The 23989-nt window shown below is 38.2% G+C and overlaps 1 protein-coding gene across 4 annotated transcripts in view; it reads right to left on the minus strand.

Annotated features, from left to right (window-relative positions):
* The window catches only part of BLNK (B cell linker), a 100341-nt gene that overhangs the window by 70902 nt on the left and 5450 nt on the right, over positions 1 to 23989 (minus strand). The gene's annotated exons all lie outside the window — the stretch shown is intronic.

Genomic DNA, 23989 nt, shown 5'->3' on the forward strand with positions numbered 1-23989 from the left:
AACTCCCTACATTTAATCCTTAGCCTGTAATTATAGTGTAACAAAAAGCAGCTGCATATCTACATATAGTGCATATGGTAATTAGCAGATGATCTAGCAGATCTAGAAATCACCAAATTCCTGAGGAAATTTAAAACTATATTGAGCTGTCTGATTGACATACAGGCCCATCTGGGCTTGTTCAGACTTCATCAGCTGTAATGATGACTCACCAAATTGCCTCATCAGATCAATGACCAGCAATATTAGGGCCATTTCCTCCCCTGTTATTGCATCTTCTAAATAAGAGGGGGAAGCTGCTGTGCTTTTTATTGTAAGGGTTTCATTCTTGCTCATTCTCTTTTCTTTGCAAAACAGTACAGTTCAACTTTTACTTGTGTGCGTTAAGATTGTTAAGGTATAATTGCTTGGTGATTGCAACCAAATAGTATGTGTAATTCTCTGCCCTTCTAAGCTGATGTTTACTGGAATGTGCTGCTTAAGCAGCTTTTTCCACATAGACAAGTGCTGTATGCATGGTCAGATCCAGCGCTTTTTTGACTAGCACTTAATGTTGGTAGAGTAGGAAGCTACAGATGTAAGCACTTCTTATAGTGGTGAATGTTTTATACAGAGAGTTTTAACTTGATTCCCCCTCCCCTCCAAGATAGTCTTCAATAAGGAGATTAAGCTTTGAGCCTCCCTACAGTTTGAGATTGATATCTATGGGTCCAGCTGAAAGCTATCTTTTCTTATTTTGTATGTTTATTTTTTTGCAGTGCATTGTACCATTGATTGCAACTAAGAGCTGCTGCTGCATTTTAGTGACAAAATTCTGATCTTAGAAAGAGTATAAAAATATCTTGCAAACACAATGTTTTTGTAATTACATGGTAGCTTCTATAAGAAGATGACTAATTCTTCCAGGTTTTAATTATCCATTGCTTCTGTTGCTTATGATATACATTGTTAGTGATTCATATTGGCATGACTAGAATATATCACAAATGAATATGTGATAAAAAAGTTTAGTTTCTTTCATAGTGGTATCTGAGTTGGCAAATGTACAATGAGGAACCAAAGGGACAGGCTGGGGTGCTTGGTTTTTTTTTATATTTACAGTTTCATATTAGAAAGCATATAAAAAATTCTTTCAAACCCCTATTGATTTCTTCTTTTCTACTGGCTGCTTCATTCACCTGGCATCAGCCTCCTCAGAAGCTCACTTACTTAGCTCAGTAGCTAAGAGTAATCAAAACTCTTAGCTTGCAGATCAAGCCAGCCAGCTTTGTTCTGCAGATAACATCGTGGAAGGGGAGAAATGTTGCAGTGATGCAAACGTTTGAGGTGTGTCTCTTGCTCCTTTACTTGCAAAAGCATATCTTGGATCTGAGCCTATCCTGCTGTAGTTGCTTGCCAGCATGGGTGCTGACAAAGAGGAAACCTTACATCAAAAGCAAAGAGAAGCTAAAGTCCTGTGCAGTCTGGAGCTGCAGACCTGTGAGTAGGTTTTATGTGTTTTTGTCTGGAAAAGTTTACACCAATTCATACATGTGGACCGTGTAGTACACACCGAGTAAACTGGCATATCTGAGGTGCTCTGGTTCTCTGTCTCACAAGTGGCCGACAAGTGGCTTACATGCCTTGGCTGGGTGGGATTTATGGCATTTTGCAGACTTGGGGACATGCAGTGGATGACTGGTAAGTGGGTATGGGGTAGTTAGTATGCAAATGGAGTCCTGGTTTGAGGAAACTAAGTAAGGCAGGAAGGTGAAGGGAATGGAGTTATACAAGGGATAGAACGTTGTAACACTGTGTGGCATATACGGCACCTTCACCTACCCCAAATTTAGCACTTTTCTGAGGAAGGCTTCTTAGTCATAAACATGGCTGTCAGAAGTAGAAGTCACAGGACCTGACGCGCTTGAGTCCCCACATGTGCTCTGGAGTGTTTTGCCATGTTTTCACAGTTCTCGCTGAGATTGTGCTAAGGGGTATTTTTAATAGAGTTACTGTCTCAAAATTTTTTTTTAATGTCTTTGAAGAAGGTTGTTACAGTTGATTGTATGATACAGTTTTTTCAACTATATTTTGAGGTTCATGGAAGCACGTCTGTCTTACCTTCCGTACTTCTCAGTTCCTTCTTGTAGGTAAGCACCTATATAAGATGGTTATGGCTGCAGGTGCAAATAATACCTATACAATCCAGGAGAGCCATGAAGGATCAGTAGGAATTTGGAAAGGCCAAATTTTGAAGTGAATGAGGATGAGGGGATTCCTTTCACTTTAGGACAAACAAACATACTGTCTATATATAAACAAATGTATATCTATATATAAACTTCAAACAAACTATTGCTAGATAAGCTGTCAATATCTGGGCAGTAAAGCTGCATGAGACTTAACAGTCTTGACATTACCTTGCAGTAATGCTGAGTTACATTCTGTAACGTTGCCAGTTCTGAGTGGGGGCCAGTTTGGAGAGGTTTGCTGTGGAATTAGGTGTTTTGGTTTTTTTTTTGTGTGTTTTTTTTGTGTGTGTGTGTATATATATATGAATATAATATTGTATAATGATTTTGACATCCACCTAATTTTTTTCAGTTTTGGGGAGGGGAGTAAAAAACCAGGTTTGCTTGATGTGAAGTAATTCCATGTTTTTATGTCAAAGTAGATGCCTAATATATTATAAAAGCTCTGTATTCAGTATGACCAACTTTATGTTAAGACCTGTTCATGGTATCTGGTATTGACAAGAAGACTTGCAAGAAGCCAGCATTAGAAGTAATCTACAGCTACATTTTTCTCTTCTGAGACATAGAAATTTGGAGTGTGAATAAAAATGATCTACATTTAGCAGCCAATATGAGTGTAAATCTGAAAAATCATAGCATTGTAATAAACAATGTTAATGATATCCCCTATTAACTGGCATAGTAGACTGTCTGTAGTTAGTTAGAGAAGATATGGCATTTCTTAGTAAAAATGTCCTCATGGAATATAAAAATATCTTTGTGGAATAAGATTTCAGTGCTGGCCTCTAGAAATACAACCTGAGCTATAGACTTTTGCCAGTGATATCTGGCAAAAATTTTCAGTTCGTCAGACTGAGTAAATAAAGGAATAAATGCATAGTGGAAAAAATTTTAGGTCTTTTTTTCTTAGGTAAAGGAGAACTGTGTCTTACTGAGGGGGAAAAAAAAAAGCAGAAGAGAAGAAGGTAAATAAAATGTGGAATCCTTGAAATCAAGGGTCGGTCCAGAAAGAATGGCATAATAAAGAAATATGTTTCTATTGTGAATGCAGAATTGCTATTTTAAGACATTTATCCATTTTAAAGTGTATAAACCTGACATCTAGTGGTAGCAAGATGTGTGTGAAGTAGCTTTGTAGTGAGACCAGTTTGCATGGCAGATGAACAGGTTGTAACCATATTACATACTAAAATTGCAATTCCTTGTATTTCAGCCTAATTCTGATCCTGTTTCTTTGTGTTACAGAGCCTTTCAAATTAAATACTACTCCTTTCAGTAATATCTCACTTATATAATACAAGGTGGTGGTGTCTGTTCATCTTTATGAATGCTTGGACTTCTGGTAGAGAAGTGTCATCCTGATGAACAGTTTCCTTAGAGGAAAAGGTTGAAAGGGGCATTATGATTAAAATACTCCCATTCAAAAAGCTGAGGGTAAGGTTAAAGAATCTCAGCAGGGTCACTGAAGAAATTGTTTGGCAGCTACCAGTTTTAGACCTGTTATGAATAAACAGAAGTCAAGCTTCGGAGCTGTGATGCTTATCTCAGGTGTGGCATTACAAGTGTGAGCTTCTTTGGGAGTGGAGGCAGTACTTTATGTGCAAAACTGAAATCTTGCATTAATTCAGGCAAGACATGTGAGGTCCAAATCAATATAGCATTTAGGCATGAGCTTAAGGCATTCCCAATGAAGGATGAAGGCAACAGGGTATGTTTATTTGCTGGGGTCTGTGCTTAACTGTTTTGCTGAGTTACGGTTGATATTCTCATTTCTCATTCATAATTTTATTCAAACAACACTTTAACAAATATTTGTCTTTTCTATTTTCCTCAACATTTTGTCTAGCTTGTTTGGATTTTAGAATCTGAAGAAAAAAACCTTGCTAAAACTGTTTGATGCCTACCCCAGTGAGGTTCCAATTTAGCTTTGCCTCTAGTGTTAGTATATACATAATGGATAAATTACTAATAAAGGAAAAGGAGCAAAGTTATGCAAAAATGAAATACTGTTTTTAAAATCACTTAAAACTCAGAGGTGCTTAGGGGTGCTATATCTATAGTCAAAGGATGCAATTTAAAATGAACATGGAAAAATATAAATGCACCGTTCATTTTATTACCTGGAAGATAAATTTGAAAAAGATCAGTGGCAGAAGGCTAGGTGAAGACAGAGACAAATATGAAGGAAGAAGGAAAGGAAATGTGCTTCAGTGAAAGTATAATTAGAAGTTGGCAAAAATAAGGAAAAATTTTTTTCAGGGTTGGCAGTTTGTGGCAAGAATCATCAAACTATATCGGTCAATCTTTGGTTGTGAATGTTTATTTTAGTGTCTTCTCAGTTCATGATAACTGTTGCAAATATCTCTGAGGTAACAAATGTAGGTAGCATAATTCTAGTGAAACATAGCTCTGTGCAGTTTCAAGGCTGAGGTGAATCATGCTATGCTGCCTCTATCATTCTATCTCTGTTACTTTCAAAACATGGTGAATCATATTTGTTGAACACAAATGTTGATATTCTGCAATGAAACTAAAGTCACAGTTATATAAGTGGTATAAGAGATGTCTGCTTTCATTTCAGATAGGTGAGCCTACTGCTTTAATGCGAATGCAGAGATGAACAGCAATCCTGTTTGTTGCAGAGCTGCTCTGTAAGGACGAGATTAGTTGCTAACAGTTGTGCCAGCCAAAGCTGGGCTATGTGCTTTCATCTGTACTGAAGCTGGTAATCCAGTGCAGGTGCTTAACAGTTCTAATATACTTCTGACCTTTCAGGTCCGAGTGTGGGAGCAGTTGCAATGACATAGGGCCAATTGCTATGTGCAGAGTCACTCTGCCTTTTGTTTGCACCCGTGGAGCTTCTCCTTACTGCTTGGACACGGATGCTTGTAGTGAAAACATAAGGATAAATCGTACTAGCAGTGTGAGAATGGTTGATATACATGATATCTCTAAGACTACAGCAGCCATCTCTGCATTTGCCTTTTTAAGACCTCACATAGTACAAATGAAGCTGTGTTGGTAGCAGTGTTAGTAGCAAAGGAATACATTCAGGAAATGCTTGGTGTAAATAGGACTGTTGGGGATGGGTTTCTTGGTCTGCTGTGGATTTGTCAGCTATCAGGAAGTGCTGCTGATATTTTGTCCTTAGGCGTGGTTTTAATTAAACAAAACTGCTCATCTAATGTTGTGTTACTAAGAGCTGTGTTCAACATGTTATGGGGGCTTGAGATCCAGATGTCTATCATGCTGGAAGGAACAGTTGAGTGTTTTAGTTTTTTTAGGACAATCAGAATTACTTCAGCACCATCAGTAGAAATCTGTTTGTAGTATTGCTGCTCTATCATTTCATATCATTCAAAATGAGTTTTGTGTTTGTGTTTGTGTTTTTTTTTTAAACAAATGACTTGATTAGGTTTAATATGCATTGAACTACTGTACGGTTTTGCCAGAACTCCAAAACTGATGAGTTTGTACTGCATATCCTGCCACATTTATTCAACTGTTGAGATATTAGAAACTTGTTTTTTCTTTGAGAGAAAGGTATTTTCCTGCAATAGCAGCTCAGTTAATCCCTGTGGTTTGTATTGCTTCAAGGAAACTGCTTTTGCAATAGTACCTAAAGTGGACACATTTAAGGTTCACCCATTTTGCTTTGAAGACCTCCAAGGAAAGATTCATCTAGCTGATCTTTTGCTCTTTTATAAGCTATGAGTGGATTTATCTATGATTTATTTGTTTATGACCTGGGTTTCCAGCCCATTTTATACCCCAGGAGCTGCTTTCTCACACTTGGCTATCCAAGACTTGAATTTGTTGTATTCAGTCTCAGATGCTGAATGAACAGTCTGCTCCTTCAAAGCCAGCTTCAGAAATAACCTGGGTCTAAGACAGTAAAGTTTGATCTGCAACATAAATCTGTCTTTTTAGTGCATGCAATGGGAAGTTCATGTTATCTTTCCTAGAACATGGGTGTCCCCATTAGTCTTAGGCTGACTGATAGAGAGATGCAAGGTTTCCAAGGTTCTTTTAAAAATTACACTATCTTCCTCGCTGGCAGTGTAATGCTCTGTGGGCTGAACTCTATATTTGCATGTCACTGTTGAGATGACACTTACTGGAACTCAGAAAATAAAACCACTTCCCATATCTCTGTAGTAATGCACTGATATATGCTTAAACCAATTAGAATGGGGTTTAGTGTTTGAAAAGCGAAGCAAGTCACCACATACAGGAATAACAACTGTGACCACTAGAAATCTAGCCTCAGCAAAACCCAGGAGGAGGGCCTGCTGCTGATGTGGGCTGCGAGATTAGTCTCATTTCTTATTTTGAGAAAAGAGAGTTCAGAAGAGCCAGCTTAGTCTTGTAGCAGAAAAAAATTATCTTTAAAAATGCAGATTTTTTTGCAGGACTCTTAACTTCATCAATGATTAAGACTATATAAAAAATGTGATGAAGTTGAATCAATTTATTTTTATGTTTAAAGTAAAAGGCCTAAATGAGGCATGTCAGTGCTACAGCTTCAGTGGTTCCAAAGCATTTTTATTTTACTTCTATGGGAAACTTGCTACTATTCATTCTGATTCAGAACAAAGGGAGATATTGAAGCATCAGAAGCTCCATTTTTGGCCACATCTACAAATGAGTGGCCTAGAGAATATTGCTAGTCTGTAGTCAAGACACCAGTGACCTGAGATCTCCAAGAAATAGGACATGCTGCAGAAATGTCCTCAGCGTGGAGCCCTGCTAGAAGCAGAGAATGCACTATGCTGTTGACCAGTTTTGGACCCAGTTTAATAGCGACATCTAACAGGATTTACACTGTCAGCTTCTCTTAATAATCTTGCCCTTTAATAGGGCTCAATCACATCTGAGGCCACCTGCTGCTTGCACCTGCCTGAATCCTCTTCCAATAACTGCATGCAGGTGATTTTGTTGAAAGTTAACTCAGAAATTTAGAATGTTCTGATTGTTTTGTGCAAGATATATTTTGTATATGTGAAGTTGACAAGTTCAGGTTGTAATCAGAAAAGTGCGGAGTTCACCATTCTTTGAGCGAGGACACCCTGGAACAATTAGGCCTTGAAAAGGCAGTTATAAGGATACTGTGATACTCTTTAAGTGAGCAGGCCTTTCCACCATGGCCAGTCTAACAGGCTCTCTCTGAGGTGGGAGTATGGGGGCTCTTCCAGGATCCTACCTCCCCCACACCGAGTCTCTTGCCCCCAGATAACCTGAGCTCTTTCCAAGGGGTGGTTTGATAAAATGCAGCTAGCATGGAGCCCTCCTGGTGCTCGCTCGCTGGCGCCAGCAAGGTGTCACCAGGCTGGGCTGGGGGAAGCGGTGTGAGGCCCCTGAACGCCCCAGTGGCTGTAGCTGCCAGAAGGGCCAGTCCTGCTCCCTCCCTTCTCCCTCTGCTCCTGGCTTGGAGGAATGTCTCCATCCCTGTGTTGACTTTAGTGCTTCTCAGACTCTTTTGTGAGTTGAACCAGCTGTAAATTAACGAAGGGAATTCCCTTGAACCAAGGGGAGCTTCTGGCTAGAAAGAGGGGGTTTGGCGGGAGAAAATTGCTGGTGAGGAGACCCACCCCCATCCCGGGCTGCAGCTTCTTCAGTGCCTGGGTTTCTGTGAAATCTCACACTGAAGCTGGCTTTTTTCACAGCTGCTTTAACCCTCCTGAAGAGGTCTGTTCTGTGGTTACTGTGCTTCCTCCACCCCCTCTGTTCTGTCACCAGCAGTTGCACAGTAAGCTGCATTAGTGAAGTGGTCTGACTGAAAAATAACTACAGGCAAAAAAAGTTTTCATTGGGATAAAGTCTGGATGTACTGCCTTTGTGGCCAAGTGAGAGCCAGTGACGGCGAAAGTGTGTGTAGAATGCGAACATGTGGCAAAGGTGGAAGGGGGAGCATTGCCCCTTTACCCAGGTATGAAACTGTCCCTTCAGATGATCTAATTTGCTTACTGAGGGAACAGAGGGAAGCAAGAGCTAAAATGGTGGTGAATATTGAATATTGACTTAGTAGGAAGAGTACTGTCTTGGAGTAGCAGGGGCTGTCTTGATGGAAGATGCTCTGGGCACTGCATTGAAAAACAAAATTTCTCTCTATTGTCTGGGTATAAAGAATTTCCATCCTGCTCTCATAAGGGAGGCTGAAAATGACAACAAGAAATAGCACAGCAGGAATCGATTCTCAGGTCATTGGTAAGTGAGACTGGCAAGGACCCTTGTTACTTGGGCAAAATTAAGTCCAAATCCTACTTAAATGCTGCTATACAGGCCAAATAGTTGGATACAGAGCCTCCACAGGTGTTTCGGGCTGTTGGGAGTAATGGGATCAATCTTGGAGCATCCCAGGAAGTGGGGGAAATTGGGCCTTCAGCTCTCCCCTGCTGGCTAAGGGCCTGGGAACTGTGCAGAAGTGCTCCCTGCTGACACTGCCTGCAGAAGCAGCTGCCTTGCTCTTCCCTGCATCTGGACAAAAACAGTAATTATAGCAAGAAGTGCTGGGAAATAGCTGAGCCTGAAAAGGCTGTACAGAAGAGGTATGAGAATCATCTCAACTCTCAGAACAAACACTATGGCAGAAGCAGTCGGGAATCTTAAAACTGTAACAGCAGTCTTAAAAGCAAAACCTATACATGAGAGTATTCTTGAAAGACTAAGAAAGATCATATGCGTAATCGTAAGCATATTACATTTCATCAAGTTAACTAGAAGTAGCTAATCTTAAATGATAATAAATGCCCTTGCTGAATCAGAAACCGAATGTGACTTTGTACATGCCTGGCAGCTCCAAACAGTGTGTTGGCTGATCACTTTCTGTTTGGAAATAAATCACATCATACGCTCCTTGCACATTTATGTTGAACTAACAATTTTATATGCCCACCCAGAAATCTGCTGAGCTACTTAACTCTGAAAGTACCCCCTGGATAGTGGGATAGATTTGCTGTACCTTCTTTGATACTGGTTTATATTCTTGAAGCAGTGCTTTAGTTCCACTGTTTAACCATATGGTATAGACAGTCTTTAATTCATAGTCGTAAAAATGTTGTGTATGTATATCTGTAGGCATCTTGAAAATGAGCAGTTGATTTGCTTGAATCATGTTACCTCAGCCACAGTAAGCAACATCGCTAATAGTGGGTAATCACTGAGTTCATCAGCAAGATCATGACTGCTGCATTTCAATGGCTGAGGTAACTGGATGTTGTGAGAGACTTTAGGGTGCTGGCAGGTCGTTGTGAGTAGGAGAAGGAACATCATACACAGTTGTGGTAACATAGGTAAACAGCAGTATTATCAAGATTGAATACAATGAAGATCCTTTACTGTAAAGCATACATGCTGCATCCAAATTGTAAGAATTCAGCATTGCTACCTGTTTTGTGTTAAAGAGACCAGCTGCCAGTACTGCATGCAGCATACTGGCTCAAACAGAAGAAGCTATTTCTGGCACTGCAGAAAGGCACATGTAGGTGCCTTCGTTCAAAGCATGAACCTCATCTGTGTTGGGTCATGTCATGGTGACTTCTAAGAACTCTAAGATGGGGTGGAAAGCATGTATAGCATGGAGTGGCGACCTCACTCCTGCTCAGTGACACTGTGCAGAGTGCTGCTTAGTAGTTTCTGGCCAGGGCAGACCCAGATTGTGAGAGCTGCCTCTGGAAGGGACAAAGCCAAAGACTAGTACAGTATTAATCAGTGCTTGCAAGTGACAAAGTGCTTTAGAAATTGTCTTGGTAAGCACTTGGCTACAAAGGGGTTAAGATTTAAACATCTGCTTTATTTTTCCCAATTTGGAAATTTGAAAGCCTGGAAATATAACACTTCCTCCCCCACAGCCCAACATTCCCTGCCTTTCTAGGTTGCCACTAGATTTGTTAGTGTGCTTAAACAGTTTAATTAAAATCTTTTCTGGTCCAATGCAATAAACAATGACTTCTGTCAGTGCAACATGTATGATGCTAATGATGCTTCTGGATGATAGATTGCTGTGGGGACAGCTACAAAAGTAAGGAGTAACTTGAGAGGTTTGATTTCCTTGTACTTTAGCTATCATGAGCTGAACAGATAATGCCATTAGAAAGAAGCAAAGGAAAAAGTGCTTTGAAAGTTTCTCATCTCCTTAGCTCTTTTATGGAAATTTAGGTGTAATGATCCGTTTGTCAAGTGATATATACCTATCTAGTACATGTCAAACTATTAGTTTCATTTCAGTAGGAAAAAGGAGATTTAGTTTTGGATACAGGACTCATACTAGGTTAAATAAAGTTGCCAGTGTTCATGTGCATATATATTTCTCTGCAGAATATTGGTACGTAAATACTGTGTCATTTATGTTTTTTCTACTTCTGTACTGCTGCTTGGTCTTTATACAGAAGCATTTATTTATTTGGATTTCATGCTGGATCTGATCCTGGGGCACCCAGTGTGTACCTGATTCCCTTCCCTCTCAGCACTATGAATCTTCAAAAACATAAATATCAGTGTTTTCTCTTCAACTCTTGACATCAGCCAATGAAGTCCACATCTACATCTGAAGTTCTCAAAGCTTCTAAGTGTTCAGACTGTATAATCCTGCTCTTTCTATGTTCTACAGTGATTTTATAGCATTAGATACTGTTCAGGAATGGATATGAAACAGACTTTGGCTCTTTCTTGAAGTAACCAGTTATTTTTTAACAAGGCAATTAAAAAGAGGGTTATGAAAATGATGCCAAATGTCATTTAAATTACTATTTCACTATATAGAAGCATACGTAAATGTCTTTTAGAAAAAAAAATTACCAATTTTTTAAAATTTAAATTATAGTAGCTAGCAAGTGTGGTTCCTGCAGTGAAAGAAATAGGATATATATTTAAAATGTCTAAATATCTGTTTCAAGACTTTACAAGTCAATTACCCAACAATGACAACTACAAGAAATCCCAAATTTCCATTGAGATACACACACTGTTTCCTTTCCTGGCAGTTAATGAAGCATTAACATTTGAATTTCAGTCTGGTACCATCTGACCATTTTAAAGCAGTATAACTTTAAATCTATCAGCAAACTTGTGCAGAGCTTAGACTGGGAGGAGAAAGAAGCAGCATGTTTTCTTTGAGAAAAGTTGAGCTTTGAAAGCTACTGAAAGTATTGGAATGTTAAAAGGCAAACCAGCTGAGATACATTAATGGGCAAAGAGCAAGAGAAGAGGTCAAAACTGTACATGAAAATGTCCTTTCACATCCTAGTGATTTCTGAAGTTTCACATGGCTTAAAAATAAACTCATTCCAGGGATACAATACATATGTTTGCAACCAGTTCTAATACTAGTCTGTCATTATAATGGTATCTGAAAGCCAGTGATATTTATGCTTGCACAAAAGAGTCTAATACAATAACTTTAAATTAGTCTCCCAATCCCAGTTGCCTTGTGCATGGGATTAGTTTCTTTTTAGGAAAAATGCACTGTTGGTTGACTACTTCTCTCCCTTTCTCACCCTCCAACCATTGACTAATACTGAAATTTAACTTACAGTGAGTATTTCTATTTTTGCTTACATGCCATTGAAAATTAATAATTTGATTAAAGAATCAAGGTTTTAAACCAATCTATAGTGCAGAGTGACTCTCATGTACTATTGTCTACATCCAGAAGCAAACTAGAAGTTGAATGAACATTGAGTACCAATATAAAAATTATATGCTGATCTCTAAATGATTTAATGGATTTGTGAAAGTCAAGTTTAGTGATTAAAGCTACTACCAATGATCATATCACTTAAATTATACAACTACTTGTAGCTCTTTCTGGTGCAAATAAAATATAACCCCCCAGTTCCTTAATAAATTAAGATGACCACAGAATGGGTGGTAATGTTAAATATATATTTTATCTTCACTTATTTTTCTCAGTGTTGGAGGGGTGGGAAGAACAGATTTTAAAATTCAGCTGTGCAGACTTAAAAAACAAAATCAGTTTAGAAATTTCTCCTTATAAATTAATGAAATAGCCCATAATGGTTGGCACCTCATATATAAAGCTAAACAAGGTTATTGTATTTCTAGTCCAGAAAAATAAAGCCTTAAATAATAAAAGTCCATTTTCTTTTCCTTTAGTACTTCTCTAACTCTACTGCTTTTAACGTGACTGTAGCTACCCAGCCATGTAATATACCTGCACAGCATGACCAGAAGCCTTCTGAAGTACTTTAAAGTAGTATTTGTTTTTCCTCATTTTCTTGTATGGCATCACCTGCCAAGTAAAAGACACTGGTGTTTCCTATTCCAACATGTTTGTAAAATGAATGCTGCTTCCCACTATTATCTGTGTGTGAGAGGGTGAATCTGCAGCTCATTCAGATGTGTGTGTGAGCATGCACACATTCAGATGATGGAGGTTGGGGTAGTTGTTGACCTTCTGACTGATGGCCATGCTTATAGAGTGTCTGTGGATCCGGGTACAGTTTAGCATGATAGAAATGGCTTTATTTCGCTTTAACCAATTAAAATTCATGACTATGGGTTACTTCAAACTGAAGCTCAACAAAGGCAACATCATATTCAAGAACTTCTTGGCCTTGGAACCATATTTCATGTTATGTTGTGGAAATCCAGCTGTTGTCTGCAAATGTCAGATGATACCCATTTTATCTGTGCTGCTCAAATTGATATTTTTGCTGTTTGGTTCTAATGTAGTGGTTTGTGTTATGATGAAAAACATAGGTGAACATAAAAAACCAATAATTTATGACCTAATTGTTGAGTTGCTCAGTTTCTCATTTTCCTGAATTTGTTCATGGGCACAATCACAAGAATCCTTCAAGACCCAACAGAAAGTATAGTGCTACACTGTAAAGTTCGAGAATACTTAATTGGACAGGGAAAAGGAAGAAACAATAACACCATAAATAATGCATTATACAGTTCTAGAAAAGGTTGAAATTCTGTTGGTAGAGAACTTTTTGTTGGGAAAGTGTGTGACCAAATATAACTCCAGGCTTTGGGGATGATGCCCTCATTCTTACACATTTAGTTTGCCTTTCTTCCTATTGCCTCTTTAAAATCCAGTGTTGTATTTGTACAGATGCATTTCAGATACTCTGAACCACCCAAATCAAAAGCATTCAGGTAAGAGGTTGAGTTTTTGAGGGTGTTGGTTTTTGTGTTTTTTTTTTTCTTCCAGTGAAGAGTCTCCTTCACTTACAACATGAGGCTGCTGCACAGACATTTCTGAAATCTGCTTTTTATGTACTAGAGGACCCAGATAATTGAATACACAAATGAAGTGTATTTCTCCCTTCACAGGAAACTAGGAATTCAGGGCAAATGTCAACATTTCCCTTGTGTACATCTGAACAAGTAAAATAAGTTCTTAGCTATAAATATCAAACTTAGGTTTATAATCCAGTGTTTATATTGATTATTTTTTTTACAAAAAAAAGTTGTACAACCTGTATAGTTATTTGTTTCTGTCTTATCCTACATCCAGATGGCTAAGCACCCTGCCTATCTGTATTAAGCTTATCAGATGTTGTTTTAGTATACTGAGACTTCTAAGTAAGTTTAATGGAAAATCAAGTTTTTACTCTTTCAGGGTCATACTATGATAAATCAACCCTGGTCATTTGTAAAGGCTTTACTAGCTCTGTCTTGTGCTTTTCATTGACTATGTTGCAATGGATGCAGAAAACACCTCTTAAAAATGTAGATTGCATTCAAGTAGCAAGGGGCAAAACAGTTGAATAGCTAAGCAAAAAAGTGCAGCTACACAAGAAAAGTGGAGGAAATAAAAAGAAAAGCTCAGAAACAAAAGCATTCTACAGCAGGTCTCAATAACAATAATTAACAATTTAAAATATCTTCCATGGGAATTTTGTGCCTATTTGTTTACTAATGTACACTCAAATACTCCAGGTAATATCTACAGGAAACCAAGTACCCTGCAAGTAGAAGCTATGTCTCTGCATTTGCCACACTAATGTGAATTTTGAATAGATTTCACCCTTCAGTATTCCAGAGGCCTAAAATACATGAAATGATTGAAATTCTTACTCTTCTAAGCACTGGTTTTGTTGGACCTCTGGGAATTCTGAATTCTTTCCAGCACTCCTCTTTCTGAGCGTTAATGTGTGATGTGGTTTTCCAGCAATGCAACCCAAACTTCAAGCCAGATTCCCTAATGCTAAAGTCTGTGCTTATGCACAGAATTGGCACTGGGAAAACTCACTAATGAAAAATCTCTGCAATTGCATTTGTATGGTGTATTTTGGGGTGTGGTTGTTTTTTTTTTTCTTTTTAATGTGGGCAAATTCCATCAGTTTTTAGACATGGAAAGACTGATAAATATTACATAGCATCCTCTGCGCCACTCTAAGAATGGCTGCAAGCTTTCAGTGCTCTTAACAGTATGTTGATAACTGATAGGTTGTGCAAGCCATCTGCTGATCATTTTGAATTAAACACAATATTACACTGAAATTTAGCACTTAGTACATTTGTAGTAATCTACAGGTCTGCTGTTCCTGTTTTGTTTGCCCCCCTCCAGCATCATGCTTGTTTAGAGCAGATGGCATCACGTAAAAGAACAAGATGGCTTCATTTTACTGAGAAACTGAGAGAAATCCCCTGACACTTGGTAACTTGGTCTTCATCTACCTCCGTGTTTCTTATTTCTATAAATTTGCTTTGCAGACTTCATGGATTTTCATTTTAGCTATGTTAAACCTTTTAATACAGCCATAACAGCTCAGTCAGCATTAGCAAGATGTGCTCGCATTATTGTGGGTTATATCTAGCTTTTAGGCTACAAGTGTGTTTACGTGAAAAATTTGCCAACAGAACCATCCTGGCATAATCATCCTCATGTAACACCCCTGTGGATGTCTCCCTGGGATTAACAGTGTACTTTTTTGCTTTAGTTCATGTCACTTTATATTTAATAGCTCTACAGTAGCAGTATCCAGACAGGTTTAGAAGTTGTTTCAACAAAAGTGTACTTCTTTCTCTGCTCTTTTGGGAAATTAAAGTTCCTTTAATTTATCTTTTAATAATTATTTCTAGCCATCTTTCATTTCTGCAGTCAGGACTCCAATTAGTTCTGCTTTGATTCATCAGGAATAGCAGCTCGAGATGTATCTCCTTGGAAATTTATCTCATTTTGGCACCAGCATCACCCACTGGCCCAAGTAGCATGTTACTATTTGGGTCCTTTCCAGGTTCCTTCTGTTTGGAATAGAAATTCATGCTAAAGCCAGCTATATTTAATGCAATCCTGTATTTACGTAGAAGACTGATGAAGTTCTCCATTCCTAAACCCAGTGAGAAAAACCAACTTAAAACTTCACGGTCTCCCTGGCCTGTTCCCAGGGAGCCCTTTCTCCCTGCTACTTGTTCTCACAAGATTTCCTTGTTTTCAGTGGAACTGTATGTATTCACCTTTCCAAACCAACAGAGCCTCAAGAGTTGCTCCTTTTTTAGAAAAACTTCCTTACAACATTGATTTTTAACCTTGTTCATGCTTTCTCATGAGAATCAATAATATTGAGCTAGTTTTAGTCTTTGCTGCAGGAAGAAGTATTTTCCCAGAAACCTTCAGAAATTTCTTCCAAGCTAAGAGTACAGTGATTCCCCTCATCAGCAAGATAGTTAAATCAGTGCAAGTGCATTATCCTTGGGAACTCCTGGTTTAGATTGAGATTGCATCTGCTTTGAACTTATTGTCAATGTCTTTTTGTTTTCTTGATGTTAAGGAAAGATAGAGTTATGAGCTTAGTCTGGTCGGTGAAGTCCAGACATGTATAACCTGTTGTCCTTACTGCTGTTATTTCTATTACATGATTGCTAGATTTTAAGGATTTCTTTTTACTCTTAAAAAAAGATACTGCCTAGGGTAACTGTACAGCCATTATAAATTGATGTTGTAAGAATAAATTTTCTTATAAATTAAGACTTCTAATAATAAAAAAGATCCCTGAGAAGGAAATTAAACCCCGTAATGAACATAAATTCTTTACTGTTTTCCTCATTGTATTAGAGCAATATGCAAGGTGTCATAAAAACGTGAGACAAGCAAAATCAAGCGGGCTTAGGCTTTCCCTTCCTGCAGACACAATGTTACTTCCTGATTAATTTTCAGCTTTGTTTTTATCTCTTGTGCCTGCAATTTTTAATGTAACACAGTCGCAGAACCACTGTGGGCTCAGTTGTTGATAAAATGACTTGTACACATAGCTACTGTGGATGTACAGCAGGAACAAAAGGGATACTTTTCTTTTTTCCTTCTCTGATCTCTTTCAGTCATTTTAGGTTCATGGGAAACAATATCTACAGAAGGAAATGTTACCTGCAAATTGACTAACGTTCCCACCAGTTATTTCAGGTCATTTGCATTCTGTAAAAACAGTCTAAATTTTAAAAGCCAACTGCTCCTGCAAAGCTTGTTTTCCTGAGCTTCATTTTCTTCCACTGTGCCAGAAAGGCAGAGTACCCGTCTTATAAATATGGCCTTGTCTAAATCTGTATCTTTGGGAAATTCTCACTGATTGTTCCACTTTAGTTCCTTGTTAGTAGAAAAGCATGAAGTATAACTTCCTCAAATGCTTTTGAAAGCAATAGCTGGCTCATGCTTTCCAACTGCTGTGTGTCTTGAGTGACTTTCAGACAAACATAAACAAAACTGTCTCTGTCTAGTCTGGTAGCTTTGCATTGCTGGAGCTGCATCTATCAGTATGTAATGACAAATTTGGTCCACTCGTACATATGCATATATGTATAAGTAATTTTAATAAGAAAAATATGTATTGTAAGAAGAGAACCTGCTGTCTTATCTGCTTGAGATATTTTGCTGACTTCTTGCAGGACTTGCTCACTGAAGCTTATAATTACTTCATTAAATAATCTTTATGTAGCTTACAATATGTATTTGTGTGCTGACGATTTTTCTGTCTTTTCTGTTTGTAAGACCAGTCTTGTACAGAAGATAAAAAATGATAAAATGAACTTGGCATTTTAGTATCAGTTTCCCATGTTCACCTACCTCTTCAAGGATAAAACAGAGTAGGAAATCAGGAATTTATAGCCCTGTATTGGAAACAGCTAATATGAAAGCAGAAGGACTACACTGTGACATTATAGGGACTCTAGAAGATTTCTGAAATGGTTAGCAGCTGGTGTTTAACAATTGGAGAGTGATTATAGTTTCTGGCTAGATTTTTAAAAATGACTAATGATTTTAGACATCAGTGTTGTGAAGTTCCAACTTGCACGTGCTGTAAAAGCTCCTGATTTTTCAGGAAGGAAAGAGTACAAAAGACCCAAAATGAAGATTCTTCAAATCATAAATTGTCTCTAAAGACCATTTCCTAAAACGATATCAGAGGGGTTGCATTATATAACCAGGATGTCTGAACAAAGCAGAAACAGGAGGAAGTTCAAAACTGGAAAGCCTGAGACTGTGTGGAGTTTTCCTATTTTTCAGCTCAGGGCTTTAAAGTCGATGTTGGAAACAATGATACAATGGCTTACAAATTTCCACAACTTCTCACATTCTTTTTCATGCTCCTTGAATTTGAAAGGTCCACAAAATTTGGAGGATATTTTGAATAATATTTAAAATTGTCAGTAAACTTTAAGAATGTAGAATTCTGCATCAAAAGCTATGCCTTTAATCCATATTTAATATGATTATGACTAATGTGACATTTAGAATTTGATTGGGTTGTTGTGTGCCAGAGCTTAAAGACTGGAAAGCAGACAAGCACTTCTCATCACTTGCAGCTACAGCATAAAACAAACTAATTTATGTTCAGCTCATTTCTGGCAGCAGCATTTGGAACATGAATAGAAATGTTCTTCTATCACAGAAAAAATTAAGGGGTCACTCCTGCAATGAATATTCTTGCACTGGCTAGGATTTCATACTACAGGATCACATTGCTAGATCATCGCATTAGATAATTTTATTAAATTGCTTTTGAGATTTTTGAAAATATCTTAGCAGTAAAATAATTGTAAATGATTAGATACAAGTGCAGTTTATAAGCTAATGTTCATGGGTATCTGGTGTTAATGATGGTTAACTTTGTATCCTGGTCTAATATTTTGAGTGTTTTCTTTACTAATATTAATATATTTTGAAATTAATAAGTTGTTAGCTAAAATCACTTGTGTTATGTGTCAGATAACGATGCATAACTTCACTGTGCCCTAGATTTCAGAAATTGTATCTACATTCAGTAACCTACCTTCATATTTATCTCTGGGGTTTTTTTGAAGAATAAGGAGAAATATGCAAATTTTGCTTTTACTTACTGTATGGATGCTTTATGCTTTGTTGAAGATATATGAATATGTAATGGCCCTGTAACTTACTACTTAATTGAAGATGATTGATAAGCAGCAGATGTGCTAAGCTGTGAAATATCTCCCTTTTAGACCTGGTCTCTTTAAGGTCACTCTTTGATTCTAGCTCCTTTGTATGTTTAACATTTGCCTCCTTTCTATGCTATGTTCTTACCATTTTCCTCTTTTTGAAATGGCTGTAAGTACATGTGATTCTGCTTTTAGAAATCATTTCATATTTGGTTAGAAACAGCAAGAAACAGAACCGAACCCCTCCATACTTGATGGCCAATGATGTTCAGGGTGACCTAGGAAGCTTTGCTAATTGTCCCTTTGCAGGCAGCCCCCCTGCATCACTCCAAGAATTGCTAAGGGGCAAAGACTGCACTTCTGCTCTTAGTTACATTTTCAGCCTTCTGTTTTAATGCTTTGCACCCATCTCCCCTGAGGAGAAACTTTTTTCAGTTTTCACCTGCCCTGAGAAAGTTTCATTTTAAACAGCTTTAACTTGACAGGGTTTCGAAGTCTGTAAAGCATTTGCTATAGGGATAGGCGCCGAGGATCACTTGTCTTTGCCACAAAAGAGTTCAAGCTCTTAAGGTGTCTGGTTCCTACCACTACCCAGGCTTTTTGTCGAGAAAGTGAGCCCAGAGCCTGTAGAAATACCTGGAAATGAAGGTCCTTCTGCAAAAAATACCTTTCATATCTGAGCTGGCTCATCTACTTCTGATGGGGAACCTCTAGAGCTGAGAAGGATGGAAATGAGGAAAGCCTGCAGGACTGCAAATCAATGAGAAATCTCAGCAGGAGAAATTTCCTTTCATGAACAATAGGACCTAATTGAGGAGAAAAGGGAAGGGGAGGACCCTGGTTAAAAGCCACACAGAAGCAAAGCACTAGGTGTAGAAGGCACCTAAGGCAAGGATGTGTAAAGGGAGGGGGTCAGAGAGGGGTTTAAATGCTGCAGAATGTATTGGGAAGGGAGAGTGGGTCTGTGTAAGAGGACAGGTAAATGTGAATAGGAGAAAGGAATGTCAGAGGAATTAGAAATTGTGCAGAAAACCAATTATATTAACAGTTACCTGGCCTAATCATGCTTTGCAGCTGAAAATACATATGTTTGTAACATCACTTTTCTGTTGTGAACGGTTGCTGCTTTTTGCCATGGGGACCTTGTGTGCTTGCCAAAGGTGGGACAAAGAATGCCAGCATTGCTTCTTCTCACACCAAACACTTGGGTACCCCAAAGTGCTAGTATTGCAATGATTCTAAATAAGCTTTTTTTAATGGCTTTCTGAGACAAGTGGTATATTATTAAACCCTGGCTATGGAATTGTAGCATTTGGCTGTCAACAGGCAGCCTGACAGTGTGACTCAACAGTACCTGCAACTTGCACTGTATCTTTGGACCTCGCCCATATGCAAGCTTTCTATGCTAGCTTGATACTTGGGAAAAACACTGCAAGAGTTTTTGGCCTTTTCCCAGGGGAACTGGGTTACAAAAATGTACTCAGCAAGCTTCTAACTTCTGTTGGTTTAATTTTCTAATTTCTGTTGCTATGCAAGACCTAGAAAACATTATTTCTGCCCCTGCCTGAATCATCCAAATTTTATTTGTAAAACTAAGTTTACAGGGATAGATGTCAGAGGACCTGATGCTAGTTAGCTGTTTCCTAACAGATATCCAAGCAGCCAAAACCAATTTTAATGTGTCCTTCCATCTATTCCCCTACTCCGTGCTGCTAAAATACCACTTGCAGTATTGGGAAGCACTCTTAGCTGAACCTGGGGACGTGACTTGGGCCTTGTGGGACTCTGCACATTTACGTAGCAACAGAGGAGCTTAAGATGTGTGTGTTCGATTGTTGTCACTAGAGAAAGCAGATGTGGTTCCTGGCCTTTCCTGTCTGCTGCTTTTGCATTGCAGGGATGGGAAGGAACTTCCAAGTGAGACGATAGTTGCTTTTTCTCAGTAGCATTGCTGACATAAATGGATGTCAAAGTACAACCTCGGTGAGTCGAACCTGGCAAGCTGTGGCAATGTTTTGCACTGGCAGGGAGGCCTGAATCTCCTGCAGGAAGACACAGGTTCTTTTCTCTAAATATTACTTAAAAATCCCCAATAGTGTATTGGTGAAGAAAACGGTTCTAGTTTTCTCCAAGCACCATATTCCAGCCATGGGATTCAAAACACGTTTTGAAATAGCAAGAAAGAGGACAAACACACAAAACCTGCTTAGAATCAATGTCTGACCATTTTGTGATGTTTGAGATTTCTTTTAGTAAGTTTCAATATACAAATCCAATAGTCTACTTTTTTTTTTGATTCCGAGTTCAAGTAAAAATTCACTGGGGTTTATGTCTTTTTTTTTAAATCTGTCAGTGGGAATTCAAAGCAGGATTAAAAAAAACTAATCAAACAACCAACTTACTCTTAGAGGGAACTGAAAATCAGAGTACAGTATAGCAAGTTCAGACATTAAAAAGCAAAAGAGAATATAATATGCTCTGTGCAATGCAGCTGTGGCTAAATGCCGATTTGCACATCGGGACTAGATTAGCATCATTCAGATGTGACCTGCATGTTGAATAACTATTCTAAGTATAGTGCTATTGCTAAAAAATAAAACTGCAGGGTACCCTTCAGATCTAATAAACCACCTTTTTGCACTTTTAGATTCTGTAGAAGTGTAAAAGAAGATCTGTTACTTCTAAATTTTTATAAAATGCATGTTGTTTCCTATAAAGGTCAGTTTGATACTCAGTATGTTTATAAAACAGAATGTAATACTGCTATAAAAGTGGTTGTATTTTAAAGACAAGAAATATTCAAAGAAATGACCATATAAATGTTTATTACTCTATTTCTATTCTGAAACCAGTCAAAATTGATTTAAGGTGCTGTGGCCAATTTATCACAGATTATGTAGCTACAGGGCCTGCATGCCTCGACTTAGAACATTTTAAACTTCAAAAAGACCTTAGTATTGTTAAATACATCTGATTCGCTTTCAAATTAAATGTAATTTGCATTTTACAGAAGGGATGTGTTGTGCAGGAGGGCCCCCTAAGAAGTTTTGTTTTAAGTGGTGAGCTTTTGGATTATTCCTTTCCGTGCATTTTCCCAGTTTTTGACAACTTTGGAAAAATTAGAGATGAGTGTCCTTGCTGAAACCACACAGAAAAGAGGCACATCTGGCGTGTTGGTTTTTATATCCTGTGATAAACGTGTATCGTGCTGGTTGCACACGTTGCTTTCCAGGAAACATATCTTCCAGTAAGACCCACCAGTGGGCCAGTGTGCCACCTGCCCCACAGGGTTGTTGCCTCTCTGAATTTTGGCTTCTCTCACTAATACAAAGGCCTGCACTGCATATGCTTAAGGTGTCGGTGCCATGGCAGAGTTTTGGGGCAGGCTGGAGGAGTTTATGATGAGAAGGGCTTGTCTGAGAACTGTGAAGCACTGCTGGTAGGCATTGAGTTGGCTCCACTCAGGCTGTCCTCTGAGCCCTCACAGGTGCCTTACTGCAGCAAGACCATGGATGGAATGCAGTTTTTCAGACCATGCAAAAGTAAAACAGAAAATTGTGCCACTCTGAATGTGTGGTGGGGGAAAGTTGGCATGGAACACACCACATGAGAGTTGCTTCCTTCTTTATGTGCCAGGCTAGAAGTAATTTTCTGTCCAGTGATACTTAACATATCTCATAGCAAAACCAGATCTCTGTCTAAATATCAGTCTAAAATTGGGTCGACATGTAGAAAAGCTGCATGTATATCATGAGATTTATACATGTGGATAGCATCTCTGTGCATGTGTGTGTAGTGGCAAACTTGTGTTTGCTTTCTAAAAATTATTAATGTGAAGGTAAACCTGCCACTCCTTCTTAGTCGATGGCATCAGGCTTGCTCAAGTGTTTTCTGTTTTATGGGTTTTGTGTTTGGTTTGGTTATTTTTTGTTGTTGTTTTTTGTTTGGGTTTTGAGGGGTTTTTTTGTTCACTGCTGTCTAGTGATAGATGACCACCTTTTCCCTAGTGATTTTTAGCTCAATATCCAAAAGTGATATTGAACTTCTGTTAAGACTTTGCAGGGTGTAGTGAGGTAAAAACACATGCCCCTTATAACTGAACGATGAACTGAGGTGCAAAGCCTAAGGTTCTTGCCAAACTTAATAAACAGACACAATAAGAAAATCAGAATTTTGGATTTCCAGACACCTTTATGCAAACTGGTAGACCTGGTCAGGGAATTGTGCTTTAAGTTGCGTAGACAGAAACTGAGGTTTTTCTGAAGTGGAAATGTGTACCTTGGCCATCTGGTTATTCCATCATATATTGTTAAGGTGGAGCTTCTGAGGGTATGCTTTCTAAATCAGACACCTTGTAATGGAGCAGGAACTTTTCATTCCTGGAACATTATAAATTTATTGTATACTAGGCTAGGAGCTTGGAATAAAAAAAATGGGCAATTGATTTAATTACAAGTTAATACACTTGTAATATTACTTGTATGTAGGAGAATAGCATCTTGTAGTTACTCAAATATTGCTATTAATGATAGTAAAATATAGATTCCTGAATCTTTTTTTTTTAGTACTGTCATAATTAATTCTGTTTCAAGCATACAGATCTATCACATTGACAATGCTACTGAACAATTCAATTAAAGAACACATGAAAGCTGTAGGAAGATTGCTACCGGTGTGGGAAAGAGACCTGTCATTTTGTCTACAAGGCCATCAAAAATTGATGTTGCTTATTGTATCACATGTATACTGCCATGTTTTCTGCAGTGCAAAATAATCTTTAAAGATGTGTTAAAGATAATACATAGTTTGGAGAACATACTAGGAAATACTTTCATTTTTAAGCATACTGCTTTTGTATCACAGACCATCACCGAAGATCATGCATTGTTCCCGTTGGGTTTTTTCACTTGTGCTTTTATTAGGTTACCACTAATGTCTGAAAATATTTCTCAGATCCTTTTCCACTACTGCTGTACAGCTTTACTCGCAGCAGGCACAAGAAGACAACACATTCACTTCTAGGTGTAACTTCACTCCCTCTCATCCAGCAATGGGCATTACAGCCCCTTTAGGGGTTCAGTTTATAATGCATGAATGGGACAGGGATCGATCTTTATCTGACTGATTTGTTAGCCCTACTATGCTAGCATGAACTGTTAGTAAAACCCAATTTTATTTTACAGCTGTGCAGTTTAAAACAAAGTGAACCTGTGTGCACCTGAGTAGCTGTGGTCTAATGAATAGTTTTGCAGGACTGAAGCCCTTGTTAACATAAACAGCAGCAACTCCCGATGCATCCAGAAAACAGTTCTGTTGAGCAATGAAGTATCAAGCAACCATAATTTCTCTGCAGTACAAAAATATAACAGTGATTTTACCTTTAAAATAGA

Source organism: Falco rusticolus, chromosome 9 (assembly GCF_015220075.1).
Source record: "Falco rusticolus isolate bFalRus1 chromosome 9, bFalRus1.pri, whole genome shotgun sequence".
In the NCBI taxonomy this organism is placed as follows: domain Eukaryota; kingdom Metazoa; phylum Chordata; class Aves; order Falconiformes; family Falconidae; genus Falco; species Falco rusticolus.